The sequence below is a fragment of the Aquarana catesbeiana genome, linkage group LG02 (genome assembly GCF_042186555.1).
Source record: "Aquarana catesbeiana isolate 2022-GZ linkage group LG02, ASM4218655v1, whole genome shotgun sequence".
Taxonomy (NCBI): domain Eukaryota; kingdom Metazoa; phylum Chordata; class Amphibia; order Anura; family Ranidae; genus Aquarana; species Aquarana catesbeiana.
Window position 1 is genome coordinate 120,697,287 of NC_133325.1, and position 12,238 is coordinate 120,709,524.

A 12,238-nucleotide genomic window follows, 5' to 3' on the forward strand; every position below is an offset into this window, starting at 1 on the left:
TATTGGCATCGAGTTATCACAATTAAAATATATCAAGTTCAACTGGCTAGGGACCCACTGATGTGTCTGTTGGGAGGTCTCGATGAGGAGTTGTACCCCCTTCCGGTGTAGCTTGCCCTCACAAGGCTTCTATACCTGGCCAGGAAACGGACTGCCCAGCTTTGGCTTTCAGCACAATCCCCGGCGGAGGCACAGTGGATCCAAGCGGTTAATAGTACACTACCCTTGTACGAGAAAAACACCTATCACCATAGGAACTCACCAATGAAATTCATAAATATATGGCAGAGCTGGCTAAGTGCCCCAGAGGTAGCACCCTCGCAGTTGGTACTGGACAGATTGTTGGGCTATATGGCTACCTGCAATGGTCCCTGTTGAGTGACCATATGGGACTATTTGCAACCTAAACATGATGTTTTACTTTAACTGGTTCCCGACCGGCTCCTGTACATTTACTGCGGCACAATGGCAACGCAGCGCGAAACCCCATATACATTTAGGGTTCCTTTAGGAGCCACCCAAGGGTACGCCCTGATCACGATCACGTGCACAAGTGCCAGCACGGGGATTTGTGTGTGTAAACACACAAATCCCTGTGCTGTCAGAGGAGACATGTCATTTGTTCCTGGTAAGTAGGAACAGCGAAATGTCCCCTCTCCTACTCAGTCATATCACCATACAGTTAGAACACACCTAGAGAACACACATTTAACCCCTTGATCACCTTAACCCCTTCACTACCAGTGTCATTTACACAGTAATCAGTGCATTTTTATAGCACTGATCGCTGTATAAAATGTCAATGGCCCCAATAATGTGTCAGAAGTGTCCAATTTGTCTGCTAATCAGGGGCGTTGATAGGTCTACAAAAGATCTGGGGCTAGAGCCCATAGTAGTGTAGTAAAGAAAGTCATACGCCTGGGTGGGCATACACATGTGTATACAGTAATATACATGTGTGTGTATATCCCCAGAGAGCCCCCCACTTACATCAGGGTCCCCAGAGAGCCCCCCCCTTACAACAGTGTCCCCAGAGAGCCCCCCTTATATCAGGGTCCCTAGAGAGCCTCCTCCTTACATCAGAGTCCCCAGAGAGCCCCCCCTTACATCAGGGTCCCCAGAGAGCCCCCCCTTATATCAGGGTCCCCAGAGAGCCCCCCCTTACATCAGGGTCCCCAGAGAGCCTTCCCCTTACATCAGGGTCCCCAGAGAGCCTCCTCCTTACATCAGAGTCCTCAGAGAGCCTCCCCTTTACATTAGGGTCCCCAGAGAGCCCCCCCTTACATCAGGGTCCCCAGAGAGCCCCCCCTTACATCAGGGTCCCCAGAGAGCCTTCCCCTTACATCAGGGTCCCCAGAGAGCCTTCCCCTTACATCAGGGTCCCCAGAGAGCCTCCTCCTTACATCAGAGTCCTCAGAGAGCCTCCCCCTTACATTAGGGTCCCCAGAGAGCCTCCCCCTTAAAATCAGGGTCCCGAGAGAGCCTCCCCCTTAAAATCAGGGTCCCGAGAGCCTCCCCCTTAAAATCAGGGTCCCGTGAGAGCCTCCCCCTTAAAATCAGGGTCCCCAGAGAGCCTCCCCCTTAAAATTAGGGTCCCCAGAGAGCCCCCCCTTAAAATCAGGGTCCCCAGAGAGCCCCCCCCTTACATTAGGGTCCCCAATGAGCCTCCCCCTTGCATCAGGGTCCCCAGAGAGCTCCCCCACATACATCAGGGTCCCCAGAGAGCCTCCCCTCCCCTTGGGGACCCCTGCAGAGATTCGGGGCTATGGGCCACAGATTTGGGGCTATAGCCCCAAAAGCCACCCCCTAGAGACGCCACTGCCACTAATACTGCTAAAAATCGTAGATCACCGCCATTACTAGTAAAAAACAAAAATGCCATAAACCTTTCCCATAGTTTGTAGACGCTATAACTTTTGCGCAAACCAATCAATATACGATTATTGCAATTTTTTTAACCAAAAATATGTAGAAGAATATATATTGGCCTAAACTGATGAAGAAATTTGTATTTTAAAAACATTTTTGGGGATATTATAGCAAAAAGTAAAACATTGTTTTTTTCAAAATTGTCGCCCTTTTTTGTGTATAGCGCAAAAAATTAAAAAAAACTGCAGAGGTGATCAAAAAGCACCAAAAGAAAGCTCTATTTGTGGGGAAAAAAGGACACAAATTTTGTTTGGGTACAGCATTGCATGACCGCGCAAATACCAGTTAAAGTGTTGCAGTGCCAAATTGTAAAAAGTGCTCTGGTCAGGAAGGGGGTAAAACCTTCAGGGGCTGAAGTGGTTAAGATCTATCTGACATGCTGGACTTAAGATTTCTTTAAAACAAAGTAACTGATGCCAGCTTGCAGTTGTTTTTCTTTTTTTTCTTCTTTAACTGTTTACCTTTCTTTAATAGTACATTAAACGTAAGGTATTATGCAATGTCTATTCCACTTATGATAGGCTTGTTGGCTATGCAGTCATTGCAGATCATTTTGCGACATGATTACATCTCCTGTTTTTTTTTTTTATGGACTGTATATGCCTACATGTTTGTACCATGTAATTGTGTTCTACTCAATAGAATTCTACTTTGTTGATTTAAAAAAAAAATACCCTGCTGATAGCACATCAGTGTTTTTAAGTTGGAAATCAGCAATTCCACCATATAGCACCCTGTACATGTTTCAATTATGAAACGAATGGCAGGCAGCATCTTTAGCACACAGTACTGAACAGGAGGTAACTGGGTGAGAGTGTTGATAGGGATTCCTGCACCTAACCTCACTTTCTACAAAGTTGTTTGCAATGGGAACCTCATAAACTGCTGTTGTAACAATGCCAACATTATATGGAGGAGATGATAAAAATATGAATGTTTATGCTATTTCGTTCAGTTGACAAACTGGCCCATCTACACCAGCACAAGCAGGTCCTCTAGTCATTCTTTTTCTGAAAACTGTATTAGCATGAATTTTTCCTGTAAAGTTTCAGTGATTGTTCAGACCATGTTGGAGACAGTATAGCTAGTATACACTTAGCCTGCCCTAGAGCTTCCTCCCAGCTGAGGGTATCTGGTATAGCTCCAGAATTCGCCTTCTGCACAAATAAACCTGGAACCTTGGTTCGAATTCTGGACAGGACATCTTCATGGAGATTGCATGTTCTCCCTTTGTAGTGAGGGAGGAAACCCACACAAGCAAAGACATGCAGGACGTTATTTGGCTCCTGTCTGAGCTGGCCCTAGTGTGTGTATGTATGCATATGACATAGGGACAATAGATTGTAAGCTCCTTGAGGGCAGGGACTAATGTGAACTAACAGTATAATAAATATTCTTGATTACACTAGGAACAAATACACACAAAGTAACCTTTTCTTTTATGAAAAATAAATTTATTACTTAACACCTTGCTTTAACAATGTTGAATTAATTTGTAATCAGAATACTTGTCATTCATGTAAAATAGTTTGATACAGTACATTTTATGTTACAGCTTCTGTCTTTCCTTGAAAATCCTAAGGCTTTCCTACCCCTTATTCTCCACTGTAACAGGAGCCACCCTAAAATAAGGTGCCGACCAAATAAAAACAAATAGTTACTGATTTGAAATCCACTACACCAAGCCAGCTTTATAAGAATATCTGAACAGATGCTTTTTCTGGTGAGCAGCAGCTATCATGCTGGTTATTTCGGCATTGATACAACTCCATAGCATGCTCACAATTCAGCAACACCAAAAAGAAAAAAAAAAAATTCAATCAGTTTTACGGGTTTGCTGCAGCAAACGGATTCAAATCAGTTTCAGATTTATTAACTATCAAATAGCAGCTTTAATACCAGTCAAGTTAAGAATAGAAGCAAAATTAATATTTAAAGAAGGTTTGGATAAAGGAACATGGCAGTAATAGTTACAGGTTTGCTGCACAGTGGTTGCATCCGCATGGTTCCCCATGGTGTGTGCATGGTTTAGTATATATTAAAGCTTCTGATAACACACACCAACATCTGTAACGTATAACTTGACCTGTTAAAAGCTTTGATAGATATCCCCCTTTTGCCTGTGAAAATAATACACACCCGACTCTTATAATAATGTCATTCTGAGATGTTGGTGCATGTGTGTTAAAATGGCAAAAAAATTGGACACTTCCCTAAAATATTTAAAGTGTAAGTTAGGCTTAAAAGGTTTTTCCAGTTTTGGATAGAGCACAGAAGGATTACAAACCCTTTGTGTTGTGTTTTCTACTGCTGTCTGGGGCTCCGTATTGCTGAAATGTACCAAAGAGGAAAAGGAGAGTAAAATCTGCAACAGGGACTCTGACAGGGGTTCTAGCATTCATGCTGCTGTCAAAGTGTTATTAAACCCAGGACCCTGCATTTACAATATCTGGTCTCCCACAGTACACAGAACATGGAAATGCAATTATTTTAGTAAATATAAACTGCTAAATACCTTTTCTCAGCAGTATATAGCAGTCTTGTGACTTCTATCAGTGTGTGGCCGAGCACTGGTTAAAGCTTGTAGGAGGAGTTTTCATTCTACTCTAACTGTCCTATGAGGCTGCAGGACCCCTGATCTGTCTGGACAGTGCTAATTGGCCCTGTGCTGATCACAAGCACCCTCTCAAGAAAAAAAAAAAAACAAAACTCTAGCAATACACACCAGAGTTTCTCCAAATGCTCTGTCTTATGAGGAGATGGATTGGGGACAGTGAAAGGAGGGTGGATCAAAGACAGGATCAAACAGCATTTTTACACAATGCTGAGGATTAACCCCATAGGTTTATACAGTGAGTATAACAAGCATGCTTTACTGCATATATACAGACTGATTTTACAATTGTGGGTTTAGTGACACTTTAAGAGTTCCCTTCTCACTTTGGTAAATTGTCAGTAGGACAGAAAGTGAGGGCTAAATCTTACAGAACACTGGACAGCATAAAACCATGTCAAGGGTTCTAACCTTTCCCCACTTTATCCAAAACTAAATAAAAAAAAACGGTCCGAATAAACACTTTAAATGTGAATTTTTAAATATATAAAAAGCTTGCCAAGATTTCTAGTTTGCATACATGGACACCAATGTTAGGAGCCAACCACTGATTTTATTAGACTACCTGAGGACTCTTTTTTTTTTTTTTATAAAAAAAAAAAAAAAATAATAATAATAATTTTAATGTATGTGGTTAACATATGTAATATTTGGAATATAAATTACTTTTTATATTTCCACATTTGTCCCTTTTTTTTTGTGTCTACATTCAGACCAGCCTGTTCAGCAAAATTGTGAGCAACAGGGGTGAGGGAAAATGACCCACTGTCTGGGGGCTTACAACTGTCACCTGTAATTCACATGGTATAAACCAGGGATATGCAATTAGCGGACCTCCAGCTGTTGCAGAACTACAAGTCCCATGAGGCATAGCAAGACTAACAGCCACAAGCATGACAGCCAGAGGCAGAGGCATGATGGGACTAGTAGTTTTGCAACAGCTGGAGGTCCACTAATTGCATATCCCTGGTATAAACTATCATTTAAAAAACAAAACAAAAAAAAAAACATAAGAAAATCTGTTTCTGCAGCTGCTTAAGCACCCCAGCAATGTTTGGCCTCATGCACAGACGTTTGCAGGCATTTTATATGAAAATTTCTGGCACTTTCCCGCACCCAGGGAATTGCAGCTAGTGCGTACAGACTGCCATACAAGTGAACAGCTGTATGCGGCCATAGTCTTGTAAACGCTGATGCTTCTGTACATCAGGGGTTTACCTGCGCATGCTTGTGCAATGCATTTCCAAAACGTGAAAAATTCGCTTTTCTGAACACAGCCTTGTATTCACTTGTATGAAAGCTGTATGCACCAGATGTGGCTCCCTGGGTGAGGGAACATGCCAAAAAATTACTCTAAGCATATAAAATGCCTCCAAACATCTGTGTGCATGATTGTCCCAAACCCCGTCACTTTTACTGGACAGCTTGGTTTGTATGTAAAAAGGAGAATAAAAATATAAATCAAGACATGTGACAAACAAGCAATTCATGTGCTGAATAACAAACACATGCAATAACCACATACTTTTCTAAGAATACAATATTCATTTGAGATTTTTTTTAACGCAGTACCCAACAAAATTTTTTTTTTTTTTTTTAAGGACAAGAGCTCCCACTCAACCATCTTTATTTTTTTGTAAAACATAATTCCATTGAAGATATTGAGGTCCCTTTGTGACAGCTATGACAACTTGGCGGAGCAGCCATTACTGCCAGAGGACTAGAAAAAGTTTAGGATGGTAGGTAAATCATCTTGCCAGCTTCCACTTAAAACTGCAATGGCACTGTTGAGCAGACTAAAGCTCTTAACAGCTCAAATTTTGGACAAACAGTGCCTGCATCCCATCAGCTTGCAATGAAGATTCTTCCATCCATACCCTAAGCAAGGATGGGGAAATTGATGCGGACTAAAAAGAGAAAGTCATGTATGGTCAGCTTCTTTCATACACACTAAAAAAAAAAAATGCACTCACCGGGAGATTACCTGAATGTAGCTCATCGTGCAGCTATCGCATCCAATTATCAACTGAATGGCAGACTCTGTGTCCATCTATATTAACCCTTAAAATCTTTGGGAGGACCATACAAGAAAGGTTTTATAACAGGGATAAAATGTAACAAATTTTCTGGTCAACAAAAATACGGATCGTGATATTTCTTTGCTATCACCTAAGCATTAAAATGAAAGAAGTAAAAAAAAAAGCTTATCTGACTAGGATTAGCCTTGAGCTTTGTGCAATGTTTATGAGCCATTACTTGAACATAGGGAAAAAAAAAAAAAAATATCAAGGTATTATTGGTCAGATAATATGCTAATAGTCACCACATACAATAACGAAAAACAGTTTGTTCCAAGCATACTTCACAGCTTTAACTGTTAGCATCACTGAAAGAAATGCATTGGTCGCATTGAACCATTTTCAAGTATACTATGGAAGTAGCAAATTCACAATATGGACTGTGCTAGAACTTGCGCTCTCTTGAAACCTCCCCGTGGGATTCTACATTCTGAGAAATGTGTGACTTGGCTGCTGGACATTGTCAAGGTGTGGTTGTACAGTACATTCCAAAGCCAGGCTCCAGGCAGGCGGCTACAAGCTCAGTCCTGCAGCCCAAGCAACAGTGCATTTACGTTTTTCCTGGTACACACTCTAGTACCGATGTGTCTGATGGGAGTACTGTGGAGGCTGCTGGGAGGTAGTCGAATATCCCATGCTGCTCTGAGGTTGTGATGTGCTTGGTCCAGGGTTTGGATAGGCAGCATGTGGATTGGAACGCTGGAAAAAAAGAGAAAGAAAGAAAGAAAAAGATAAAACCGTGTTTGGTACTGAATATATGAAAAAAAAAATACACAAAAAGGTTCAATTTACAAGGTTTACACTATTCTGTTCAGCCAGGTGACCAACTTTGATAATTATCACACTTGTGTAGAAAAAAAAAAAAAAAAAAAATCAGCAATAATTGAGTGCTTGTTTAATACATAAAAATTTAGAGTCCAGAAAAAAAAAATCCACTGAATGTGAAAATGAAATGTTTTGAAACAGATTACAGCAAACATACATTTTATTGGCCAACCAATGGTTTTGTCAAGAATTTTATGTCATGGAGAGCCCTGACAAAGCAGTGATGGGAGTAAGTCACACATGTGCAAGTCACAAGCAAGTCTCAAGTCTTAACCTTCAAATCACAAGCAAGTCCCAAGTTACTGTGGCGAAAAGCAAGCAAGTCAAGTCGAGTCCCTGCTAGAAGTCAAGCAAGTCAAGTCAAGTCATTTATTTTGGTCAAGTCACAAATTAAGTCAAAATACTGATCTACCCCGAAGCCAGGACTCGGGGGAGCTTTCTTTTGTGGGGGGGGGGCGGCTTTTGCCTAGGCCAAGACACAGAACTGGTGGTGCCAAGTCATTGCAAGTCATTGCAAGTCAAATAGCCCAAGTCAAAGTCAAGTCGCAAGTCATTAGTGACAAGTCAAAGTCAAGTCGAGTCATTTATTTAATTTTGTCAAGCAAGTCGCAAGTCCTCAAACAGGTGACTCGAGTCTGACTCGAGTCAAGTCATGTGACTCGAGTCCCCCACCTCTGTGACAAAGCATAGAGTTGGAATTTGAAGGCTTCTACCCCTGTGAATAATGAAAGCTACAATGAGAGCATGTAAAGACCACAGATCCATTTCTTTTTCAGTTGCCAGGTAAAGCATTGCAGTGCCATATCGCAAAAAATGCTCTGGACAGGAGGGGGTGAAACCTTTTAGGGCTGAAAAAGTTAATAGTCCCAAAAGACTTTATTTTGCACCGACATGCATTTTTACAACAATTTTTGAGCATTGTCACTTTTGTGCCTTAAAGTGATACTAAAGTCAGTTTTTCATGTAAAAATAACAAACGTGTCATACTTACCTGCTGTGTGCAGTGGTTTTGCACAGAGCAGCCCAGATCTTCCTCTTCTCGGGTCTGAAAGGTGAAGGCTTCTACCCCTCTGAATAATGAAAGCCACAATGAGAGCATGTAAGGACCATGGATCCCTTTCTTTTTGGATCCCTGACATAATCTGCATTTACACAACACTGGAAACACTGGAGCATTTCATCTTTTTGCCTGAGGGTTTTTTTTTGTCATGTAGTCATAATTCACCTGTCATGATAGGCATATCCTTGAAAACGGTTTTTAGGGTCTGGGCTCCACAGGGATGGACCATGGTGCTGGACCTGTAGAACACAACGCTGCTAGCTACAGATGTTGCACCAAGTGGGATGGACGCCCACATAGGATCTAGTTCACAAACCAACATTAACCACTTCAATACCAGGCACTTATACACCTTCCTGCCCAAGACAATATTCAGCTTTCAGCGCTGTCACAAATTGAATGACAATTGCGCGGTCATGCTACACTGTACCCAAACAAATTTTTTATCATTTTGTTCCCACAAGTAGAGCTTTCTTTAGGTGGTATTTGATCACCTCTGTTATTTTTTTTTTTAAGAGAGAATTTTTATTGTGCACAGAAAAAAGGAAACATACATTACATCAGATAGGGGTTACATCATTAATTTTAGAGCAGAAATCACACACCCATTACAACAGTGCAGATATCCATTTATCTTAAATGAGCCATTTGGGTCTCTGACCCTACTCTACTTTGCAATATATGTGCCTTTTTTCTTTTTTTTTTATTAAAACAGTAAAGTGATAAAAATAGATATCTCATAACAAAAAGATAACCCACCCCCCCAACCAGGCAGGGGTGTCCAACCAGTGGACACCCCCACCTGGTGCCCCGGAATATAGGGAAGGGGTCTGAAATAATGCCATTAACCCTCAGTCTAATCAGCGGATCTGTGTACAAGAGCCGTACCCAGGAAATGAAAACAGGGCCAAAGCCATAGGACTCCAATAGGTGGAACAAATATGACCACTCCACGAAGTCAAAGGCCTTCTTTGTATCTAAGGAGGCTACTATTCTAGTCCAGGAGTTGTCATGGGCAGTTTGAAGATTCACAAAGAGTCTCCTGATGTTCATCTGTGCGCACCTTCCCTGAATAAATCCCGTTAGATCCGTATCTACCAATTTTGGGATAACTGTTTGTAACCTGCTTGCAAGTATTTTGGCCAGGATTTTTGTGTCAACGTTCATCAGCGAGATCGGATGATAGGAGTCACATTCTCGGGGGTCCTTCCCCCCCTTAGGGATCAGGACAACCAAGGCCTCCCTCATAGATGGAGGCAATCTACCGTCCGATCTAGCCGCATTGAACACCTTAAGCAAGCGAGAAGCCAGACCATACCGAAAAGTGCAATACCATTCCGAGGGGAGGCCATCTAGACCAGGGGACTTCCTAGGGGGAAAAGAGGCAATCGCCTCCTCCACCTCCCCCACCCTAATTCCAGATTCCAAAGCAGTACTGTCGTCTTTCGTCAACTTAGGTAGATCAATGTCTCTCATGTAAGTCAGCAATTCCTCCGTCCCCAGAGGAGCACAAGACTTATATAGTTCTTCATAGAATTGAACAAAAGTTTTTAAGATATCGGCTGAGTCGCAGACTTCCAGGCTGTCACCTCTGCGATTTTTATTTTTTGCGCAACAAATAAAAAAAGCCAGAAAATTTTTTAAAAAAAAGGTTTTGTTTCTGTTAAAATTTTTTGTAAATAAGTACGTTTTCTTCAATGACAGGCACTGATATGGCTGCACTGACGGGCGCTGATATGGCTGCACTGACGGGCGCTGATATGGCTGCACTGACGGGCACTGATGGGTGGCACGGATGGGCACTGATTGGTGGCATTGCTGGGCATCACTGTTTTCATTGTGCCACAGAGGTGCCAGTCAGTGTCCATTTGTGGGCACTGATTGGCATATGATGGGCATCAATTTTCACATGTGGATGGCCATGGAGGATGTACCTGGCCATCCACATGTTAGGTGCTTCCCTGGTGGTCCTGGTGGCTTCCCTGGTGGTCCAGTGTGGGCATCCGAGGGGGGGCTGCGCTGATAAACAATCAGCGCAGCCGATTGGCTCTCCTCTACTCGTGTATGTCAGACGCGAGTGAGGAAAAGCCGATCAAAGGCTCTTTCTATTTACATCGTGATCAGCCGTGATTGGACATGGCTGATCACGTGGTAAAGAGCCTCCGTCGGAGGCTCTTTACCGAGATCGGTGTAGCGGTGTGTCAGACTGACGGCATATGACGCCCAGTCAGGATAACTGAACCACCGCCTGCCCGTCATTGTGCTATAGGCCGGGTGGGAAGTGGTTAAAAGGCTTTCCCTGCAGTGGGGTAAGGTACAGCACCCAAGGCTTTACGGATGTTGTGCGGATCCAGATGCAAAGCTTCTATTGTGGCTCTAAGACACAGTGAAGAGTTTATTGATAAACTGATTTAAAGTGGAACTTCGCATTCTCAATCAGCATTGACTATTTTTAATCCTCATGCTGCTAGCATTAGTAAATAGGAAAGTATCTCATATTTACTTGTTTTAAACTTTTTTCTCTTTACATTTCTTCAGTTACTTGGTTTCCAGACCTAGGTAAATGATGTCATACATCCCAGGAGTCTTCCAGAGGGGAGGAGGGGTTTTCTCAGCTAAAACACACCCTTCTGCCTACATGCCTGAGCTAAAGGCAGACGGATTCCTGGAAGTAAATGCTACATAAATCATCTGCCCTTTCTCAAGATAGCCATGGCCAAAAATGCTAGGGGAGTGGTTTTTCAAAGTGATTTCTCAGCAAAATAAAGCATGGAGGCATGGATGGATGGGAGAGTATGCTTTGTATGTTAAAAATAAATTAAATCGCATTTTTGGTTGGTGGCGCTCAGATGCAGTGTAGTTCTGCTTTCACAATCCGAAGTAAAATAATAAACTAGTCAAGAGCCATTTCTTCATAAGGGAGAAGAGGTCCCTCACCTTAGAACACTACCAAAAAAGTGAATGGGATAAGGTTATAGAGATGGTGCTTAGTGGGTGTGACCAGAAAGGTTTGCCAGTGCCCAAACACCCAAACAGGTACCAGGTCTGTAAATTATCAAGCCTTCTACTGTTCTTTGCGAATAAGATATTTTTTTAATTAGGACACATAGAAACAGAAATCTTCAAACACATGGAAGGTGGTTCCCTGGTCATATGAGACTAAAAATTAACTTTTTTGGCCACCTTGGGAAATGCTATGTTTTTTTTTTTCATATTTCAAAAATGAAGTACAACATTAACGGTAATCAGTCATAGCCTTGTAGCATATGACCAGAATATGTGCATCATGTCATATATCTGCATCATCTTATTAACAGCTCTCAAAAACTGCACTCGCCTGCTCACATTTTGCAAGTGGAATTTAGTGCATGTCGAGTGAGGAGCAGGAGCAGACCAGGCTGACAGTTTCCTGGCTGATCGCTTCTGGTAGAAGTGGTGCGGCCATCAGAGCAGCCCGGAGGAGGGGGGTGGGCTTGTAAAAAAGCCTGCACCACTTCTGCCAGAAGGTTTTAGCTGGGAAACTGTCAGCGAGGCTGGACCGGACTGCCCTGGGGCCGCTTTAAGCTAAGCTGAGGCTGCAGCGCTCCCCCCACTCTCTCTCTCCTCCTGCTCTTGTGTATCGCACACACAGCGGGCATCTCCCGCTGTGTGTCATGGAGCTGGGTCTGTTCGGCGGCACTGTGATAGTAGATGGAACACTGATTGAATCGGTGTTCCGCCTATCACACGAGC

The 12,238-nt window shown here is 42.7% G+C and overlaps 1 pseudogene; it reads right to left on the reverse strand.

Moving 5' to 3' along the window:
- Positions 1-3,361: 3,361 nt before the first annotated feature.
- The window catches only part of LOC141126547 (cyclin-dependent kinase 8-like), a 29,183-nt pseudogene continuing 20,306 nt past the window's right edge, over positions 3,362-12,238 (reverse strand).